The following is a 16,494-nucleotide window of genomic DNA, read 5'->3' on the forward strand; positions in this document are numbered from 1 at the left end:
ATCAAACAAGAAACAACAACCATCTAAATATTTAATCAGGAAAAATAATGATTTTCCAAAAGCTTTGCCATAATAAATTACTTTAATAATTGCCCTACGCACTTTATTCAGTTTTAATGAATGTGTTCCATAAATGCTTTCCTGTGGTATTAAATACACTCTGTGTGGACCAACTTGAACGCTCACACAACTTTTACCCCGTTGCACCTGCCGCAGACAAAATTCTCTAAGGGCCAACATCAAAAACCACTTTATAATACGATTTGCACGGAAAACCAGTTAAATTGCGTAATTAATTCAAGTGAACAGCGCTAGACAGGACCGAAGACAGAAGCGGAAAAAGGCACCGAAGCTCTTGCAGAAAGAACCAAAATTTTAAATTAAATAACTCAGCAGCCGAAGCGTAGGCCTCTGTATTCTCTTTCAATGGGTTTCTTCAATTTGAAAACAAGTTTAGAACGCGAAGGATTTAAGAGTATTTAATTTTAAATATTATCTTAATTGAAAAAACTTATTTTTTTTAAGTTTTAATAATGAAGTTTAATAATTATATTGCTGTGACCGGCTAAATATTTACTAATAACGGTGTCATCTAAATCAGAAGAAATGAATTTTTTAATAATGTTATTTTCAACTTAATAGTTTTTATCTGTTATACATTTATTTGTTAAAGAAAATATATATATTATATTTAAGGGTATTGACGCATTCAATCTAGGAAAGCAAAGGCTAATTTGCTGTTTAAATTTCTTATGAATTTCCGAAGCCTCGAGCAAGGACCTGCAGCAAAGTGTAGGAGGAAAGTGAGAGTCCCTTAAGTTATGCTTAGCGCATGAATTTTTCAGGCAATTTAATTGAAGAGCTTTCAAGAAATTTTCGTATTCAAGCAACGAAAACTGAATTGCTTTATATGACGAGCCGAGATTCATTTATCCCGGCAATAATTTGGTCGACACGCCTTCACATCAGCTGATCCCCTTCCCCGCAGACGTTCAAATCCCGCTAAAACCAAACGGAAATAAAAACACGCAGCAAAAAATGAAATCAAATCAAATAAAACCAGATTATACGAGCAACGCGGGCCCTTAATACGTATTTCTTGTTCATCCCACACTCCGTTTTCTTTTGTTTTTTAAGCAGGTTAAACGGGCCGCAAATCCGCATCGTGTAATGAAAATCAAAGTACATAAATATAAAATTAAATGTCGTAAATAAAAAAAATAATAACATAGGGACGTATAAAATATGTACATGTGAATGTGTCAGACGACGCGACTCGCGAGACGACACAAAGCGAAATTTAAGAAACGTGCCACATTAAATATTTAAGAAAGTCAGAAAGCCGACAAAAGTATAAGGAAAACTTGGAGCCCAACAGCGTTTGGTAAGCTGCTTAAATTAACGTGATTTATTTGGAATGAAATATTAATTTGGAACAGCAAAAATCCCTCACAGTCTATTAATCAGCATAACCTTAAAAAAATACAAGGAAAATTATAATAAAATGTAAAATGAAGGCTTTTATTTAAATGTATATTTATTAAAATTGTTGACTTTCTTAAATTAAATTAAATTTAAATTAATTTAAGCCCGAATTGTAATTTTCTTTCTTCTTTGTGATTCTCCCTTCGAAACCCAAACGCCAAGCTAATTTAATTTTCCGCATAACACATTTTTTCCCACACACCGCGAAATTATAGGCGCGTCGTTAGCTAATCAATGAGCGGAACTGTGATTTATCAGCTCCCCTATTGATTTATTTAATATGACGCTGAAAGCATTCCATCCCACACCATTAAGGTTTTTGTTTTTTTTTTGGTCTTTACGTTTACGAGGCGGCTGTTTCTACTTGTGCATTTAGAGGAATGTTTGGGGGGCAACGGAAATCCCATAAAAACAAAGTCTTGGCCATAAAACATAAGAGATGGGCAGACCAAAGTGCAACCCAAAAAAAATCGCATGCATGGCGCAAATGGCAAAAAAAAATTTCATAAATAGTTTTATGTACCACATTAAAAGTACATAAAATAAGGGAATGAATAAAAGGAAAAGTCAAGTATGCTTTAAAGGGAAAATCATTCAAAGATTTGGCGTAGGAGAAATGGTATTTTGGTTTAGCCAAGCTAAATTCTATGCAAATGAGTTTGCAGGGCGAGAAAATTTTTTTCAAATTTTATTGTTTTCCAATTTCCTTTTCTTTCGAGATTGCCCAGCGCGTTGAAGCGTTGGAATTTGCCAAAAGCCGCAAGAAACAAAACAAAATGAAAGGGAAAGGGAAAGGGAAAAAAACTGAAAAGGGGAAATGAAAACAAATAGAAAATGCCGTGAAAGTTTTATACGATTTCGAAGGAGGCGTGACACAGGAGCAAAGGGTTTGCTCAGACAGTCAAAATCTCCTGATGAATGTGATGTCAGTGGGGGGCCCGAATATAGGTTCATATATACACACATACTATATATATTTTGTGCTGAGAGATTTAAGGGCGGAAATGCAGTCAAACCCCTTGACTTATGGGAAAAACTTGTGTTTAGAAAACATTATGCTTCATATCATAAAATTAGAATATTATAAGTAAGTCAGCTTGTCCTTTTTTTTTTGTATTGATACAAGTTTATCGCTTTAAAAGTGCCATTATTAAAAAAATTTTTGAAATTAAAGAACGGTTTTTAATACACTAAATTATTTATAAAATGATTTTAGTGTAACTCTGTATTATTTTATATGATATCAATTTTTTGTTTACATTTATAGACAGGACACGTGCTATGTTTTGCTAAATATAGCAACAAATTTTTATCGAATGTCAATAATTGATGACAATCGCAGGCGTTTGCCTATCATAAGCTTATCAGTAGCAAGTCCGATTAACCTAACCAAGCAGGGGGAAATAAACAAATCGGCAAGTGGCAAGCAAACACAGGAAATGAAGTAAATATAGAAAGAGTGGATAGTAATTAAAGCGACATGCGGGTAAAATTGGCTCTATATTATGGTGGTCATGGCTTTGGCTGTCAGTGCAATAATCGAGCTTCACTCTAATCAGCCACGCCGGGAGTCTAAAAATAAACGAAATATATTTTGGGTATCAAAGGGAGTTCTATACACTTGAAAACCCCTCTCCTTCTACCACCACCCTGCCATGTTGGTTGTCAAGTTAATAAACGTAAAATGAGCTTGCCGCATCAACAATACTCATAACAATGAAATGCCCTCACTCTGGCACGTGAGTGAGTAACGTGAAGTATTTTTCCTCTTATTCCAGCATGTTTATATCGTTAGGCATGAGTGTTTTCTTATATAGGTTGCAGTGATTTGCATAATACTTAATTTATCATAACATTGTTAAGGGCCTGCCAACATATTTACATAAATTCTTTTTTCTTGTATTAAATTAGATAATTTCATAGTTTTAGTCATCGTTTACCCTTTTTAATACAAAATAAAATATTTCTTAAATAATGGTAAAATGAATAATGGAATAGTGAACCATTTCTTATTTAACTGCTTAAACACCATTTGTTTTTGGTTTGAATCGCAGTTAAACACTTGGTCGATGTTTTACTTCCTATATTAAAGCTTTCAATAAATCAAACCAATTTTGCCAGTATTTGTATTGAATATGTTAAATTATTTACAATAACAGAAACCAAAAAACCAAAAAAGTGTGTAAACGCTTCGACTTGTGTTAGCCGAATACCATTTGCATGAATTTTGTTGCTTGGGTGTTGATTATAATGATAAGCACTTTAACCACAGGCATGCAAATTGCCAGAAGGCAAAAACGTTAAAATTTAACAGCTTTTGGCCTCTGCACACACACTTACTGTGTTGCCTTAGAATGTGAGCTGTGAAGATCCTCCTTAGGCAAATTCAATTTCGAATCCCCTGCCATTTTGGTTTTCATCTTTATTGAAACTTTTCTAGTTCAGCACATTTGACACTTGAGATTTCCTCTTCCTTTAGCTCTCTCTTTCTGTTTGTATATACCCGTCTCTCTCAGGTGTTACGAGTGTGTGTGTGTGCTCAGTGAACTGTTAAACTGCTGACATGGCCACTCAATCTCACCCCGCAGCAACAGGTGACAGGAACTGGGCTTATTGAAATGTTTTTGACACTTTTTTGATTGACGGCAACTGAATGAAAACAATTTGTTATTGAAGAATGCTGATTCACCTTCGAGGAAAAATAAGTTCAGGAAATTATATTGTATTGCATATTTATTTTATGCAAGGTCGAGCCTGTAAGACTGGAAAGTGACAGATTGAAAATTAAGCTTTACTTTGGGGAGCAGAAACATCATAAAATAATATAACGAAAAATTGTTTTCATCAGTTTTTTTCTAGAACATAGAATTTGTGGTATATATCACTATTTTATTTTGAAACTTATTTGTCGAAATAAACTATATTCTTTTTAACAGTTTTTGGTGCATTAAATTAAGTGTACAATAATTGCCCAAATTTAATTCGAGTACAATGCAAATATTCTTCAAGGAATTTAAACAATTTACAAAAGCAATTAGGAGTCATCTCTGTTCATTGATTTATGCATTTATTTTATTATTCAAATATTTCGCTGTTCATTGCATAAATCACAGGCAGCACGTGTCGATAATATGCGCCAAAAATCGCAGAAACACAAAGGAAACCTGCAAGAAAACTTTGCCAAAACCACTCCATTCCAGAAACTTTGGCTCTGCCCCATTCCATTCTGCCGCATTTATTCCCCAAAGCTATGGCTAATAATCTGCGCTGGCAAAAAGGATGGCCTGCAGTGGGCTCAGGCCAATAATTCATTCTTGATTTCGGCTTTGGGCCAGCTTCGTGTTAAAGTTTTCCTCGATTTTCCCTTTTGGTTTCTGCGGTCCACAGATGTCATCCATCCAGCCGCCCAGCTGGACTGCAGCGTATCTCATTCTAATTTGCATTTTTATGTCTGTAAGTGATATTTCTTTTCGCACTCCCACCCACTTCCTCTCTTGCCCTCTCTGTCTGCGTCCACTATGCCTGCCTCTTTCTCAGCCAGTTGGCAGCCAAGTGGAATACAGAATTTTTATGTTCAGTCACATGAGCAAGTGAGTTCTGGGTGGCTTGTGGCTGAAATCGAGGCACAAACAGGCCAAGCTCTGCAGGAAGTTTCTGCTGGTGTGATAAAGTCTGAATTATTAAATATACATAAATCAAGAGACAAGAGCAATGAAAGCAGTGTGGGGAAAGCTTAAGTACAGGTTACCCTAAATTCAGTGGCTTTAGACATTTTTTAATCTTTGCCTGATATGGGTAATAATTCTATGCAAATTATAAAGTAAAATGTTGCATAATATTATTACGTCATAAATTTATTTAATAAATTACATGTTAAATATTATTAAATTTCCAATAATTGTTTTCTATAGTTTTAAGGCATGGTAAATAGTATAACACTGTTAAAAATCTAAAATATTTCTTAAAAATGTTGTTTATTTGATTTTTAATTTATTCAAATATTCTCTTCATATTTTGATTTCAAATACCAAGGTTCAACTGTAGCATTAAACATTAACGCCTGACTTGGCAGGGTCATAAAACTGTTCAAGCTCCTCTGCCTGGCAGATTCCTAGCTAAATCGATACCATTTATCACTGGCATATATGCTGTTTATGGCAGTTGTTGTTGCGGCAAGATTTGCATAATCAGCTTCCAACTAATTAAAAGGCAATCAACCAGAGATAACCAATAGGAGTGAGAGGCGAAGGCCAAGTTGCCGAGGCAACCTTCGTAATCGGCTAAAGCGAAACACTCAACAAGCTGCCAAAATACACGCATTTCCACCTGGTGCCTTCATTACCATTTCCATCCTTTTCCTCTGTTTTTCCACCTTATTCGTTTGCACCTGTTACACAGAAAGATGGACGAACTGCCAGGAAAAGTGGCAAAGTCGTGGCCCGTGTCCTGACCCAATCAGTGTGGTAGAAAATGAAATTTTTCCCACTCAAATGGTAAACGGAAATGAAGTCCTTGAATATGCAAGTTGTGAGCTTTTTTTGAGGTAAGAGTTTGCCAAGGTATTGGCATTGGATCGAGATCAAAGAAGCTTAGAAAGTTGATAAAAACTTCTGTCAATCTTCAGGCGGATAAGATTGAATATAGATCTCTGCAGCATGACCAGAAAAGTTTTTTCTATGATTGGTTCTAGATAAATGGAAAAAGTTGGAATTTGATATATATAGTATAGAAAACTATAAGGAAAATTAGAAAGTATATTGCTAATAACTATATAGATAGCTTTAATTTGGTTTGCAGTGCCGTTAGGTTAACTTATTTAATTATTTTTTATTATTAGAAGGTCTATTGAAATTTGAAAATGCTTTCCTCTTTATATTGGTAAATATCTTAAGGGCATTATAAAAATATCTATAGATAGAGTTTCTTTATACAATACAATACAATTATTTTGTTCTTAATGCTTTATAATTTGTGATCTTTTCTTGTTTTGAAAGCAGTATATATCTAATTTCAGAAAGTGAAAGCTATTTTTAATTTTTTTTTTTTGTGGTGTTACTAAATTAAATTATTTAATTTTTGCTGTAAGAGCTTTATTTAAACTTTCAAAAGCCTTATGTACAATTTCTCTGAATCAGAATTGTTTATTACCATCATTCTTTATTGTTTAACAGCTTAGATACCATTGATTTCTAAATACGTATCTATTTTTCGCCTTTCATTAAACAACACATTCGCTCCTGATTTATGTTGACGGACAAATTAGCTGTTAAAACTTTACGCCACGTATTTCTGGCTTTAATTGGGAAAGGTAAACAAGAAAGTGCGCGGAAGGCAAGGCAACTTAAAAGAGTTAAAGCAAAACTTTGTCAACTTTGAGTGAGCAAACGCAATTTTGTAGAGCAAAATCTCATTAAAAGTTGTACTGCAGCGGGTGAACCAAGAAAGCGAAGGTATTAGCCGCGTGGACATTGTGCATACGCAGCGTGTGCCTCTATTGAATTACGTATACGCACCGTTGGCCAGAGCAGGATGTTATATGAGTGCCCGGTGTTGTTGCCGTCTGGGCGCTAATTTGATATCAGCCAGGGGTAAACGCGAACACATCCTGTGCGGACCGGTGTCTGTGTCTGTCATGTTAATAGCTAGTCCGCCCTCTATTTAGCCGCTCGACTGCCAGGAGTCCCATTAAAGGTCTCTAAACTCATATGCATTTGTCTCACGTGTCGGCATCCCGTTTATTGCCAATCTGATGAGTGACTAGGGGTAAGCAAGCAGAAGAAGGGGGCAACAGAAGCCACGTTTGGCGCTCATTAATTTCCATCGTGTAGGTTTTTAATGAAGATGCGTGCCTGCCACATCACAGGACCCGCAGCGCGGCGTAAAAATGAGGAGAGAGGCACTAGACTTCCGTTCAGAGCAGTCGGGAATAATTTATGCTAAGCCGAAAAGTTAACCCGCCGCTTGTTAACCGTATTATGCCCGCAGCTTCGTCCTTGTGCCATGAAAAATAACCCCGCAATAAACACAGCGCAAGCAAATACAAGCGCCAAACTCCCTTAGGTGGGCAAACTTTTTGTGAAATTTTAAGCAGTTGACTTATTTCAATTATGAATAATTAGCGGGGCAAGCATGTAAATTTGTATAAGGGAACGGGCACGAAGCTTCCTAGCCGTAATTTGAAAGTCATTAATTTGCGCTTTATTTTTATTTTGCCAGTAGAAAATGTGTAAAGCAGACTAAGGGATCTCAAACAATTTTATCAAAAAGAGCACATGCAGTACAATAAATGGAAAGATACCACGTAAAAAAATCTGTTAAGCTACTAAAAACACTAAATCTACCAGTCTGTTTAAATTAATATTATCAAGAGAACAATTTTTTCTTTAAAACCTTTACTTTGAAATCCTCTAAAAACATCAAGAAGAAAAAAATTACTTATATAGGCCAAATCAAGTAAATAGATTCAAGCAAAGCCAAGTCGCAAGGCCAAATAGCACCACAAAAAGACTAGAGAGACCTAGCAAAGTGTCCCCGAGGACATTTAAGCGGCTTGACTTGAATAAAATTTTTCATTCACCGTACGCACTGAAACGAAATTAAATGCTTAAGCAGGGTGTGAAAAAGACAAACAGACACTGGGAAATAAATAAATAAACAGGCAAACATACTTCTATTTGGGGAAGCGACCCACACTAAGACCAACTAATCACCGTTGACAGTATAACGAATGAAACACACACTGTACTGGACACAGGATAAAATCCTAGTGGGACAGGACATTAGAAGGGAAACAGAAAAAGACCAACCGGCATCCATACGAAACTTGATTTTATGGCAGGGGATATCTTTGCGTCCTTTGTTTTCCTTTTCAGCATTTTATTTCCCTTTTAATTTAAGTTGATGCGCCAAAGTGTAAATAAAGGAAAAGATTTATAAACAGAACAAGGACAATATTTACACTGTCAAAAGAACAGAGAAAAACTAAAACTAAAACCGCTATCGCACATGAGCACCAAAAAGCTTTTGTCCAAAAAAAATAGAACGTTGTTTACGTATTTTCATGAGAAAATTCTCTCTACTTATTTTTGTAAGCCTAACAAAACGAAAACCTCAAATGCCCCAGAAAATGTCTTTAAAGCAAATGTATTTTGGTCAGGCCTACGCTTTTAAGTAAAATTTAAGTAAATGGCACAACATAAATATTTTTTTCTACTGGTCTGGTTTGAACTTAATTTGACAGAGATTTTCATCCGAATCTATTTAATGAAGGCGTGGTCGAAAAATTCAATTTTTCCTGACGGGCTGGACAATTTTTTAAAATAAACAGACCTTTGTCCAGACCATTTTGGTCCTGCACAGCTGTAAATAGTTCAGAGGCGTTCTTTTGCCACTCACTTCGTTTATGAGCTTTGTGTAAGCATCCAGAAGCGTAGCTTAAAAAAAAAGGATAATGAGCCAACATATGTTTAGCCCAAAAAGTACCAACCCAAAAAAAAAAAAAGGCAAAACAAAAACCAAGCAAATGAAATTCAACCGGAAAAAAACGGTCAGGACAAACAAAACAAATTTTTCTCCCTCAGGCAGCATATTTAAAAATGGGATGAAGCAAAAAATGAAGTGAATTTATTCAAAGCTGCTTGTCACTCTCACGCAATGGGAAAAGCGGGCGGGGGAAAGAAAAATGTGGAAATGCGGGAGGAGCTAATAATATTTATGGGCGCTCATTTTAATGCCAACTGTCAACGCGAAAGTAATGTGTCTCTACACATATGAGGATTCCATCCGGCCGAAAGAGCAGAAAAATCTCCTGGAAAGCGGCTTACAGGAAAGTGGGTACAAAAGAAGGCCGAAAGCCGTTGTTGTGTTTAATTTGTAATAAAAATAAAGTGCACATTTATGAGGCGAGACAGGCGGTCAGGTAACCCAAAGAATATGCTTCGTTTAGGAACTTTTTCTGTAGTATTTCTCCTCTTATTAAGTGAAAAGACAAAGCAGCTTTTATAAATGTAAGAGAAATATTAAATTTTAAAGTTAAAAGAGCCGCAGATTTTCTCTTCATTAAAATTTTCTGATGAAAGCAGACTTTGGGGGAAGTTATGGACAAGCAATTTTCTTTAATAGGATTAAGTGCGCCACTTTATTTGGCATAAGATTATTTTGAATAAAAAACTTTCAATTAAAGTTCATTAACAAACATATTAATTTAAAGCTTTGAAAAATATCTTCAAGGGCTAAAAGACTTGAAGAAAACCTTAATTAATGTAATCATATTACTATACCTATGATTATTGTTCTGTATAGACACACCACTTACCTTCTTTTGCATTACACTTTACTTAAACAAACCTATTTTAAATTCTTAAAGCCAAAAAAATGTTCAAAAGCTTTAAATCAAATTTAACTCAAAGAAAAAACAGAGATAAATTGAAAGAAAAGAAGCAACATTTTAATTCAATTTCTGTAAAAGAGGAACAATAAATGTAATTGGGATTTAAATTAGGCAATCTTTTAGGCATTTTCATCAGGTGTTGCAATTTTCCTTTCTGGCACTTTGGCCGCATATTTAGGGTCCTCTTTCCTTTGCCTGTCGCAGTTGGCTGGGAATTTTATTGGGCAACGTTCAGGGAATTTCAAATTGAATTGCAGCAAAGAGGTCATTTAGATTTAGCTCTCAAATTTAATTAAAATTGTTTCACTGGCATCTGTTAAGTGGTCTCAATTTGATTAAATAAGCGATGTGGTTTCTCTTTTCCCCAACTATTTGGGTTTCGGATGTTTTACAGAGTCCTTCAAAGGAGAAAAAACACGAAAACGCTTCCTCTTCATTTTTTTGCACACTTTGGCAAATAAACCTGACTCGACGGAAGAACAAAAGTTTTTGTGCGGCAAGTCAAGAAGTGAAATTGTGACGGTTGCCAAGGTCACCCAACGCTGTGACACTTACATTTTGTTTTCCTCTTGTTTTTATTGATAGAAAGGTATCACACGCATATTGGGAAACCTTAAAAGCACAAGCTAGGCCCAAGAATTTCCGTAGAAAAAGGGCATTTGATAGCATTTCAAAAAGTTATCGTTTCGCATTGCATACTTATGTGGCTGCGTGTGTTTGGCATGTTTAATCAGGCAGAAACCATAAGCAAATAGGCAAATTGTTTGCAAATAAACAAGTCAGAAAAGTTTACGATAGCGGTTGAAATGCCGACGTGCAAAGGTATAACTTTGATGGCTTTTGTCTGAGATAAAACATTTTCAGTAAAGAGAAATACATACGTTTGAATGAAGTATTACAAATTTGCTGGTACTTTCTTTAAACTTTAAATGAGAACAACATGTTTTCGGTTTGTAAATATGACTGTGAATTAACTGGGAACTTAACTTTTTAATACATTTTTACCGAGATTAAAGAACTCTTAAATTTATAAAACTTTTTCATTACTAAATGCATTTAATAAAAAGTATTTTTAACTTTTTGTATTTTGTAAAATTAATGTTAAATCATTTTGTAGATAGATTAAAAAAAAGTTTTAACATGATTTTAAGGGAATATGAAACATAGGGCACTATGTTGTCTATTACTTTTAACAAAATCAATCAAAAAGTAAAGTCGTATTTTTCTTTCAAGTCAATGGATGCAATAACCATGTTTATGGTGCGCGAAAACCATTTGACATACAATTTACATTTGTTTTGTTGTTACTCCCAGTGGGATCAATTACATGACTCACATTTTCTCATTACGGCCCATAAATAAGTCAATGAAAATGCGACTTACTCACTGACTGCTCCATAATATTTGATGGGTTGGCGGAGAATAACGAAAAATGGGTGGGGCTATGACTGTCCAAAATTGTGGGTTGTCATGACAAATAAGATGAAAAGATGGTTTTTGCTTAGCCCAGCAATTGATGCGTTAACCCCAATTTGATTTGTCTCATTGTCAAATGTTCCACAAACTTTCAAGTACCTTCTCCTCCAAGATCCGCTTCATTTAAGCTGGAAAGATTACTGTTCATTAACATACTATGGTCCTAGTCCCTCTAGGACGTGTCTGTCAACAGAATCTGAGCAAACAATAACAATACTGAACCGTCTGAGTGCCACACAATGGACGATGTATGTTTGGGCTGCTCAAACCCAAACAAGTAAATAAATATGCTTCAGTTCAGCATAAATAACCCACGCTTTTGGGGTGGTTTGTGCCACCACAGATGTTGACCCACATTCCAGCAGATGTGAGACAGATTATGAGGGGACAGAGGTCCTTCTCTTTTCTAGCTTAAAGTGCTGAGCAAATATGAGGGCAAACAGTCGCCCAAGAAACTGTTGAAGTGTTGAAAGAGATCTAGTAAAGGACAGCTTGATTACTATTTAAATTCCATCTACAGCAAGGCCTTAAGATTTAAATCATTTATAAATTTATTAAAATAAAAAACTTTAATTGTTTACTGACCCAATCAGTTTATTTAATTTCGATTGAAAAAAGCCACAATAAAATAGAGCAACTGCAACCGCATAAATCATGAAGCAATTTTTTATATCAATAACAATTCATGTCCTGAAAATTATAAAAAAAGTTGCAGAAAAAACCACCATCAATTTATTTATTTTCGATTGCCCATAGTTGAAATACATTGAAAACTTACTAAATAAGCCACAACAAAACGAAGCAACAGCAACCTCAGAAATCATGAAGCCATTTTTTATACGAATCGCATTTAATTTACAAGCCGCAAAAAGTTCAACCGCTTTTCCTTGTCTGGCCAACAAAATGGGAAAAAGTGCCAATCACGTGATTTTTTTTGAGCAATTTTTGCATGCTGCGATGGCTGCAAACGAATTGATTTTCAATTTTTATGCTTGCCTAAACGGAAAATTTGTGCAGAACCGAAAAAGAACAAATTGTTTTTGGGGTGTTGGGAAATTGCAATGCATTTATTATGAATGAGAAAAACAGGGAAGAAACTGATGTCGCAAGGAGCCTATATGGGCTCCATTCAACCTTCAAGATTGGGGTGCTGGTGCCTCTGAAATTGTTCATTCTGTCCCATAAGTTATATGCAAATATACACAGAGCATTTACATATATATTCGTTTATGAATTTGTTTTCGGGTGAAAAGCTTAGGGAAAGCGCCCTGGGAACCTTCAAATTATATTTACTCTCCATTGAGAGGAAAGAAATCCCTTCAAAAATTGTCCCATTTAAGATAAAATTTAATTTTAAATTGAAGTTAGATTCCTTTTGGTATTTGTTATGCTAATTTATATATTTCCCCGAATATTTCATGCTGCTCGTTGTCATGACAGCCTGATTATGCACCGCCACTCCACAATCTCTGTCAGCTTTCAACACTTGCAAATTGCGAACGATACGGGCATTTTGTTTGCCTGCATGTGATTTACCCGATTCGTGGCTGAAAATGCTAAATTGTTTTGACAATAAAAGTACTTTCCCAATTTATTTGTAATAAGAGGTAAATATGTTTACAGCCTTTAAAATTGTTAAATATTTACCTTAACCACAACCAAATAACTAAAGCAAAATAACATTGATATTATATTACAAATTGTTACAAATTTGGGCACACATTTTAAACGGTATTTAACCTTTAGTTAGTTTTAATGGACAAAACAACGTATCTTCTTATTACATTATATGTTTAACTGAGTAAGATTCAGTTACTTTAAATATAAGCCAGCGTATAACATATATATGAACTAAAAGACCACTTACTCTTTTTGCCATCGACTTGTGACTTAAATTTTCCATGAGTTGAGATACATCGAAACGCCATTCCCATTAAAGCTTAATAACTACGAGAAAAAATTGAAAATTCTCACAATCCCCACAAGCACTCGGAAAAGCTCTTCATAATTCAAGTGAAGGGGTGGCAGCAAAAGCATTTTTCGGGGACACCAAAAAGTAATCACTTCCGCATCCCTGGGCATTCTTGTGGCAAGTCTTAAGCATCTCGTGGGTTGACCTTCGTTTCATGCTGATTTTGCGCTGGTTACAGAGGGCTTTCCTCCAAAAATATCGCTAATTTTTCTACGTACCGTTTTTGATAAATGACCTGAGCGGTGCTCAGCTTAAATTTCTTCACGGCTAAAGTTACGCGTAAGAAAGGAAGATGGATATCTTGCTGCTAATCACTTAACACAGGGATTTATCGCAGTCCTGCCGTCGGACACATTAATCAGCTCATGACTGATCAATCAAAGTTGCAGTCTCAAATACCAGAAAAGGAGAAAAACAATCAGCTTAAAGCTAAGACTTTGGGCCTACCTTTTGCACCTTCAACCAAAAGGTTAGATATGTATAATGACTTCCAGAATGTTGTCAAAATTATTCGGAAGTACGAAAGCGCTTGAACAACAATACAAGTTTAAATATCTAAAAAAAAAAAACATTTTTAAAGTAGGTATTTCCTATAAAACATTTAATTAATTTACTTATTTTTTTAAATTTATCATAAAGTCCAGAGATGTTAATACTCTCTGCTCGGGGTAAAACTTGGTGCGGACTGGCGCATAAGTAACTTTTTCTTTAGTTGTGACCTACGCTATTGTGTTTGCCTGCTCAGCTGGCGACTTTCAGGTGTTGTGGGTTAATGAAAAAGTTGTTTTTTGCACTTCCATTATTTTGTGAGCTACCTTCTCAGCGTGTTCTTTTCTTGCCCCGTGCCAAGTTTTCCAGTTATATATGTATAACTTTGGCTTAGCTCGTTGTGTGGATAGTTATTTGTAAGCCAAGCGGAAGTTTCACTTACGAATGCGACACAAGGCGTGGCAACATGGCGTATGAGAGATACTGAAAAAGAAAATGAAAAGTGTGCAAGAAGTAAGTAACTTTGTCAGAACTACAATTTTCAGCACAATTTCACTTTTGAAATGATTTAAAGAAATTTTGTGCAAAACCATTTATCACTAAAGTTATTGTTCATTTAACTTTAGTTTAACCTTCAATCCAGCGCTTGAACTCAGAAATCACCCCTCTTTCATGCCCGCCTTAATATTCACAAATAATTAAAGTGGCCCAATCATTGTCTGGCGCTGAGAAGAAAATCCATAATAAAACAGTTCAAGCACCTTTCATCAGCTGGGCAGCTGTCGTGGGTTAATGGTGTTGGGATTATCTGGCTAATGGCTTCGGGCTAGTTACCAATCAGCACAATCAACCGTCGAGCCCGTGGGAAGCCATCAATTGAGACATTTTCACTTTCATTCATCTTTGACCGAGCCTGACTTCTGGTTGGACAAATTAAATTTCTGTGTTTGATGTAATTAATTTGCCTGACCCAAAATGGCAGTCAAGCAAACAAAATTCCACGCCTGACTAAACTTCGCCTTAAATTTGCTTTTTAGGCCAGATGTAACGAAAGATTCGCATATCAAACCCTTTTCTGAGGATTGAACGAAAGACAATGGAAGTGCAGGCCTCAAAGTAGGCAATGCTTTTTCACTTCCGTTTTGTGTGTGTGTGTGTGTGTATGTGTGACGGGCATGTCAAGTGGCCAACAAATACACGAGTCGAAGCAAGGACCCTGACCAATTAGCACAGGAACTGTCAGTTATGGCCAACTCTCAGGCACGTGCATTTGATGGCCAACGATAAGCGGGGAAAAACTTTCGCCAAGCCATAAATCTTCAGTTCGGGGCCCAAAAAAAATTAGGGGAAAAAAGACAAGGCCGTCAGCAACAGGCGACGCACGAACCGCAGATGACAACCAGACGAAGAAGATTCAAACATTTTGACACATAACAGCGGCAGCAGCTTTGAGACTCTGCTTTTTTCACGGTGCAGCACTTTAAACTTCGTTTCTTATTTCTGGGAATTGCAATTTGAACTGACAACTTATTACATTTTTCTTGGTAATGCAATTTAAACTTGATTGCAGTCTTTTCCTGGAATCCCATGATTCTCTTCTCAAAATGTATAATATGAATGACACGATAGAAAACAAGTTGTATGAGAAACACGATTTATAGATATATATATTTTAGTGCCGAATTTGATTGTTACAAATTAAAAAATTTTAATACGATGTAAGTTCACAAACCTCTACTCTAAATCTCTTATAGGTTCTTAAATTTCGTGTGTTTATTTACATTATTAAATAATTGTATTTAATGATACCTCTAAGTCAGTAAAAACTATTAAATTGTTCTATTTTTTACAATTTAAAATAAAGTTTAATTGTTTAAATTCTTCTTTTGTGTTATTTTATTTTGTAGATTGCAATGAAAGTTTTGACTAAGACTTAAGCGTAATTTTACCCATTTTCATCCTAAAAATCTTAAATTACTTTCATATCAGCCCAAGCTTTTTGGCTTCAATTAGTCAATTAAACATGACAGGGAGAAGCATAGACACAAATGTGAATCACGGTCTACTTTCAGGCAAACGGTTCTCATACATCCCCATTTATCCCACTCTTCCAAAAACATTCAACTCATTGAGGAATACGAACAATGGCAGTGGGGAAATCATTCATCCCAATCCCACAAAGCATTTACCATGACGAGGGGAAAAAGTGAGCCGCCAAAATGATGCGTGGTTTTTGGGGACCGGTTATACGTATATGTAATGCATATTCTGCCAGGGAAATTAATAAATATTTTAATTAAACGGACGAGAGTTACACGAAAATTGCAAAGTCTGCACGTGACTGGGCAAACATTTTCCAGTTTCCCCACAGGCACACACACTTTCACTCGAGGGAACGCAGTTAAAAAGCAATTGAAATGCTATTGAAACACGGCAGTTGAGATCTCCCAGGAGTTGCTTCTGACATTGCATTGACCTTTGGCAAATAGAAAATTCGTTAGAATCAATAATTAAATGGAAAGAAGAAAGAAACCCATCTATAAATGTAGCCAAAAGCCAAAAAGAAGTCACAAATGACCAGTAACAATAAAGGAGCAAGGGAAATTAAGGCGATTGAAGAAGCGTGTTCCGTACGCCAACAATTTGACAGGCTCCTGCCAGAGAAATGCTCCAACCTCTCAGA

General features: G+C 35.6%; 1 protein-coding gene across 5 annotated transcripts in view; it reads left to right on the forward strand.

Annotated features, from left to right (window-relative positions):
* Positions 1 to 16,494, forward strand: part of LOC108134515 (soluble guanylate cyclase 88E) — a 40,889-nt gene that overhangs the window by 816 nt on the left and 23,579 nt on the right. For 2 of the 5 annotated variants that reach the window (XM_017254865.2, XM_017254890.2), the window contains exon 2: positions 1,138 to 1,384. The gene's annotated coding sequence lies outside the window, so the exon portion shown is untranslated. Of the gene's footprint in view, positions 1 to 791; positions 1,385 to 16,494 lie in introns of those variants that run through there. The other 3 variants (XM_017254873.2, XM_017254898.2, XM_017254881.2) reach the window with 2 other exon arrangements.

Source organism: Drosophila elegans, unplaced genomic scaffold (genome assembly GCF_018152505.1).
Source record: "Drosophila elegans isolate 14027-0461.03 unplaced genomic scaffold, ASM1815250v1 contig_476, whole genome shotgun sequence".
Lineage (NCBI taxonomy): Eukaryota > Metazoa > Arthropoda > Insecta > Diptera > Drosophilidae > Drosophila > Drosophila elegans.